Source organism: Nematostella vectensis, chromosome 4 (assembly GCF_932526225.1).
Source record: "Nematostella vectensis chromosome 4, jaNemVect1.1, whole genome shotgun sequence".
Lineage (NCBI taxonomy): Eukaryota > Metazoa > Cnidaria > Anthozoa > Actiniaria > Edwardsiidae > Nematostella > Nematostella vectensis.
The window spans coordinates 8,260,687-8,267,034 of NC_064037.1; positions in this window are offsets into that span (position 1 = coordinate 8,260,687).

The window sequence follows — 6,348 nt, forward strand, 5'->3', positions numbered from 1 at the left end:
AAATGTTTCGAAGGTCAAAAGTTTGGTTGCTCTGAGCAAGGCTGTGCTTTGGCTGTGCTATGTTTATGTTGTACTCCTTTCCGAGTAGCAACTTAAAGTTGTGTATTTGATTTGGACTCTGTTTATGGGTTTACCGCCGGGGCAATGTAATAAATAGAAGTATTGTATTGGAATTTAATTTTTTTAAGTCATGTTATTTAGAAATAGATTCACTGTCAACCCTTAATTATGCTGGGAAGTGCTTTCTTCTGCTTTCCCTTTGTCCATTACCACAATTCAGTGGGGTTGATTTCGGGGACTCCTGGTATCGTTTCGGGTCCTGGGATCATTTCGGGTCCTGTACAGGCCCCCAAGGATGCTGGGGACGTGACGAGGATATGGAATCCTGTGCCTTATTTCTTGGAAGTGGCGTGGCTTGAGCATAGTCCATTTGAGCAGTAAGTTAAGTTAAGAGGTAAGTTAAGAGTTTGGTTATTCCCGTATTTTAGGGAAATTCTCTCTTTAAGAATTGCTAGAAAAGAATCGAAGCCTAATTCACTTACATATCAAATTGTATGCGTCCCTTACGGGCAAATTTGCTTAAATTGCTTAAATAAGAATCTCCATCGTGATGCACGCTTTTATTTCTTATTTATAGTGTTGTCGCGTGCGAAAACTCAAATTTTTCTTTATATGTTATAGGTCAAACATTTGCAATGACTGAGCAATAGTAGATTTCTAAATGGTTATTATTTGAATTTCAAGATCTGGATTCCACATTTTAATGCCAACATGGATCATCAAGCATAGTTTTAAGCCTTAGGCAGTAAGTTTAACGATGCTAACCTGCAGAGATGCTCGCGCCGGTACGATTGGTTCTGGGTACAGAACGGTAAGGGGTTTTGAAAGTTCTCCTCCCACTTACTGGATCTCTCTGAAATTTCATGAAATAGGGCTTAGAAGTTTTTTTTCTCTTCTTTGTCTTTAAAGTACTTCCTAACTCAAGGAAAAGCTCTGCTTCAGTCAGTTTTTTCTTCTTCGGTGCTCGCTTGCCTTCCGCCATATTGAAAATGAAGTGCAACAATATGCTTTGTAGCCGAGCCTTATTTGCCATTTTGCCTTTGGATTAGCAATAATTGGTAATTGAAGCGTAAATGTCACTTACCTAATATATAGATTTAGGCACTGCCTATAAGCGGAGCCAGCATTGAACACCTGTGTTGACTGATTGAGGTATTTTTTGGGGATCTAGGATCCTGCTCTTTACTGAGATTTATTTATTGTACCAACCAAATGGATCCAGGCCTTATTCAATGATTTAAATTATGTAGTACATCAAAGTTAACAAACACAATTCCTGGTGTGAATATGGCTGTCAAAGTTGTCAAGAGTCTAATGGTAAATTCTTATGTCCCATCATAAAAGTTCCATTATAAATATATTTTTTTTAATCAAAACAATACTCCGACAAGCTTTGCCCTTGTGCAGAATAGGTCATGGATGTAACAGCATTCTAAAGATTTGAAATAATATATTTAGACTGTTTAGATGCCATACTGTAATTTTTATGTATTGATTTAGTGGCGATTCTCTCCTTCATTGGACCGAATATTCAGAAAAATGTCTGGAAATTAAAACACAAAAATATATCTCCTTTCATGCATTACATATTGGTGCACCACTAATGTACATTTGTAAAGCTACATTCTGACAAGCTTTGTCCTTGCGAAGAACAAGTAATGGATGAAACAGGATTTCAAAGATAGAATATAGTGTCAGACACAATTTTAGATAAGATGCAATGCTGAAGTTTTAATGTACCATTTTAAGTGGTGATTTTCCATCCCCATGGGAATTTATATCTACAAATATACATCCAGTAATGCATTATATTTTTGTGTTTTTAGAAACCCTGGATCCAACCATTCCAATTAAATAAATCTAAACCTTTAAAATAAATGTAATGGAAAAGAGACTTGCTAAGGAAATCCTAAAAAGAAGATATAAGTGAAAGTACTAAATGAAAATTTCTAATTTAAAAATCAAATCTGTTTATTAATTTATTTTTGGTGTAGAGGGGAAATAGCAAAGAGCATCAAAATCATCAACAGGGAGAAGGAAAGGAAGAAACATGACTCAGTTCTTTAAATGTTTGAAAAGAAAATATAATAACAATAATGTGATAATTATATTCAGTACTTTCCTAAAATATCCCCTTTCCCATTATCTTTAGGTTAATAGAAAACTGTTTTTGTTACAGATTTATTATTTAAAAAGCAAAATTTTGTTTTTAGTTTTATATAATATAAGTATCTTGTTCTAAAAAAAACCTATTGAGTGTGTACTGCTGAATCACATAGTAATGCCCTAGTCATTTGAGCCCCCTCCCTTATGGTCCTGGGGAAGTCAGGGGTTAATGTGGGGTTTTAGATTACTTTTTAACCAGAATATATCAAGAGGGGTGGTGGTATTGACTGTTTTTGACTCTTAACTTGGAAACAGGCTTTTATTAAAGTCTAATCCCCCACCCTTTCCTGGGACCATGTGTGTGGGGGTATCAAATGACTAGTGAATAAGAACTCCCTACTGTCTTTCAGACACGTCTTTCAAGACATGGTTTTCAATTCTCATGTCTTCAGTCTTTAGCATTCATTTTGGCCCTCAGGTAGTCCCTGGTTCATAAAAGAGTGACATTTCTTTCAAAACAATCTTTTTATCAAGACATTTATAATCTGACTAATTTCCACAAATATTTGAAAAAAAAACATGAAATGTAAGATGCAGACAATAACAATACATATTGGCAATAGGGGTTGAATTTTGTTTTGTTTTTATCCTCGGTAAGGAAAATTTCTCTTGTAAGTTGAAAAAGTTGCTGTATCTTCTAAGGATATGTTATCTTCTTAGGACTACGAGCACAGGATATAAAGACAAGAACGGTCTTCTTTACCAGTATATGACAAATGCAACACGATATTGGTTAGCCTTTATGAAATATTTCAACAGAATCAAGAATAAAGATAGAACAAAGAATGTCAAAACAAAAGGTGTTATGCTCATTCTCAAAGCAAACAAAAAGGACAACAAAAAGCCCAATAACTGTCAATAGAAATCGTCGTCTGAAACTCACCTTGCATTTTGTCGCTTTCTTGTGGTTGTGAGATATTTTACATGCCATCCGCTCTCAATTATCAATCACATCCTCGAAGAAACTTGCAATATACACACTGCTTTCAATATTTTGAAATATTTTTCGCGTTTTCCGTTAAAAATCATCCGAGATCGTAACGTAATCGACCGGAAGTAAACTGGTGACAATGCGGCTTTAAATTTACTAGCAAAAACCAGACATATCCTTACATAAATCTTGGCGTGAATGAATGTTAGTAGATCTCCTCTAGTTGACTTTATCCTTAAGTCACAAAATTTGAGGCAAAAAGAAATAATCAACGCATGACAAGAACTTTTCTCTTGCTCCGTGCTTGTATTTAGCCGCCATTACGGGGCCGAGTGAGGCCTGGGAGTTGCGCGGCTGACTGACTGGCTGGCGAGTGACACCACAGGGTACCCGCGCAATGACCACAAAACCAAGTCGCATAGTTATACCATATTTCTATACCTATGGAGCTCCGCCCGCGGCCTGCGGCCGCGCTGGCTCCGCTATTATGGGTAATTGGTGATAGAGGATATGCTGTTCTTGTTAAACCATTGGCTCTTGGATAGAGTGGGGAGCTTGTTACATGAGTAAACCCATAGTCCTTTGCGAACTGTTCATATAAATTACTTGCAAACTGGGGACCATTGTCGGATACGACAAGATCGGGGATGCCATGAGTTGAGAATATCTCTTTTAGGACACTGATTGCGGTTTCCGAGGACTCACTCGTGAGTTTCCTGACTTCTACCCACCTTGAGTAGTAGTCCACTATGACCATGTGGGACTTTCCTTTCAGGTCAAAGAGATCTACTGCCACTCTTTCCCAGGGACGGGTCGGGAAAGAAGAGGGCTTCAGAGGCCTTTCGGCTCTGGTCGATGCTTGGCGCATGTGAAACACTTGGTTACCAGATCTGTAATAGCCGAGGTGTACCTGGCCACCATACAGACATCCGTGCTCGGGCTTGACACTTGGTAATCCCCAGGTGTCCTTGATGGATCGAGTTGAGGATCTCCAATCTCATCTCTCGTGGGATGACTATTCTCTCGTCATACAGTAGTAGTCCGTCCACGACAGCAAGATGACCTTTGTTCTCCCAGTACGGTCTCAGTACTTTTTAATCTGGGAGCATTCTTCGTTAGCATCTTGTGCTTCTCTGATTTCTTGAAGTCGCTTAGGAGTTGCTGGTAAACCGGTGATAATCTGACTGGTGAAGCTTTCAACTTCTTCTACCAATGTGTCATCTTCTGGGAGTGGTTTGCTTGCTGGAGCTCGTGACAATGTGTCAGCTATGACTTGGTTCTTCCCCGGTACGTAAACTACATGGGGATTGTACTTCAGGAGACGCATGCGGAATCTCAGAATTCTAGGCGGCATTCTTGACAGGTCAGTGTAGCTCAGGAGAGGGACCAGCGGCTTGCGATCGGTCTCGACTGTAAACTGCATGCCAAGAACATAGTTGGTAAACTTCTCACATGCCCAGGTAACTGCCAGTGCTTCCTTCTCTATCACTGCGTATCTCTTCTCTGTCTCTGAGAGTGATCTGGATGCATATGAGACTGTTCTTCTAGTTCCGTCGTCTTGTAGCTGAAGTAAGACTGCCCCTATACCCAGGTTGGATGCATCACTGGATACAATGGTTGGGCGGTTAGGGTCATAGTGCGCAAGACTTCTTGATGACGTCAGCTCTTCCTAGATCCTTGTGAAGGATTGTTGCTGAGACTCGCCCCAGGCCCACTCATTCTCTTTCTTCAGGAGTTGTCTTAGAGGTTCGTTGAGGTTAGCTAAGCTTGGGAGGAACTTTCCCATCTGGTTGACCATACCCATGAATCGCTGCAGGTCATTGACTGTTTGAGGAGTTGGGAAACTCTTGATTGCTTCGGTCTTAGCGGGGTCTGGGCGCACACCACTTTGGTCAATAATGTGTCAGAGGAACTTGACAGAGGGTTTGGAGAACTCACATTTCTCGTTGAGGGTCACACCTGCCTCTTGTAGGCGTCTAAGGACTTCACGAAGCCTTGTGTCATGTTGCTCCTGGGTCTCTCCATGAACCAGCGTGTCGTCGATATGACAAATCACTCCATCTAGCCCTTGTAGGATGCTGGACATGGTACGCTGATAGACCTCTGGTGCTGAGCAGATTCCAAATGGAACACGATTAAAACAAAATCTGCCATAGGGGGTGATGAAGGTAGTCAGTAGACGTGACTCCTTGTCAAGTGGGAGTTGCCAGAATCCACTGTTGGCATCCAGTTTAGAGAAGACTCTGCTTTTGCTGAGCTTGGCCAGACTTTCATCGACTGAAAACGTCGGGTGGACTTCCCTCTGGACATTTCTATTGAGTGCGACGAGGTCTACACAAATACGGACAGATCCATTAGGCTTGAGGACTGGGACCATACCAGAACACCATTGGGTTGGCTCTGTGACTGGAGAGATGACTCCCTGCTGAATCATCTTGTCCAACTCCAGCTTCACTTTGGGAAGTAAAGGGTGAGGTACTTTCCTTGGTGTAAACAGACAAACAGGGTTAGTATCAGGTTTCAAAGTAATGTGGTACTCGGTTTTCATCTTGCCGAGTCCCTTAAACAGCTTAGGAAACTCTGCTCTGTAATCAGGGATGGGAATAACTTCCTCTACATTGGTGTCTGCCCTCACTACCAGGCCTAACTTCACACAGGCATTCCTGCTAAGCAGTGAATGGGGTTGATTCTTGACTACGTACACCGTCTCTCTCATTTCTTTCCCCTGTGCCTTCAAGCATACATCAGGGGTTCCTAAAACTGAGAGCCTTGAACCCCCTGGGCACCTCAGAACCTCCTTAGGCTTGACTAGTTCATAGGAGTTGAGCAATGGCTCCTGGTCGCTGATCACCGACACAGCGGCACCAGTGCCTAATTTAAAAGTTATTGGTTGCCCATCGACTTCTATTTCTGCCTTCCAGTACTCCACGCTGGATTTGCTCACCTCCCCTAGGAATGGAGATTCAACTTCAAGCTCATTGACATTTCCCTTGGCTTGTTTTGACTGGCATACGCCTTGCCAATGTCCCCTCTTATTACACTTATGGCAGGTGTCATTCTTTGCTGGGCAAAGCTGACGGTCATGCTTCTGTTTGCCACAGAACATGCACTTGGATTTTCCCTGGGCACTCCCCTGGGGACCCCCCTTGGGCTGGGATTTCTTAGGCTTAGGGGTTTTCGGATGAACTTTC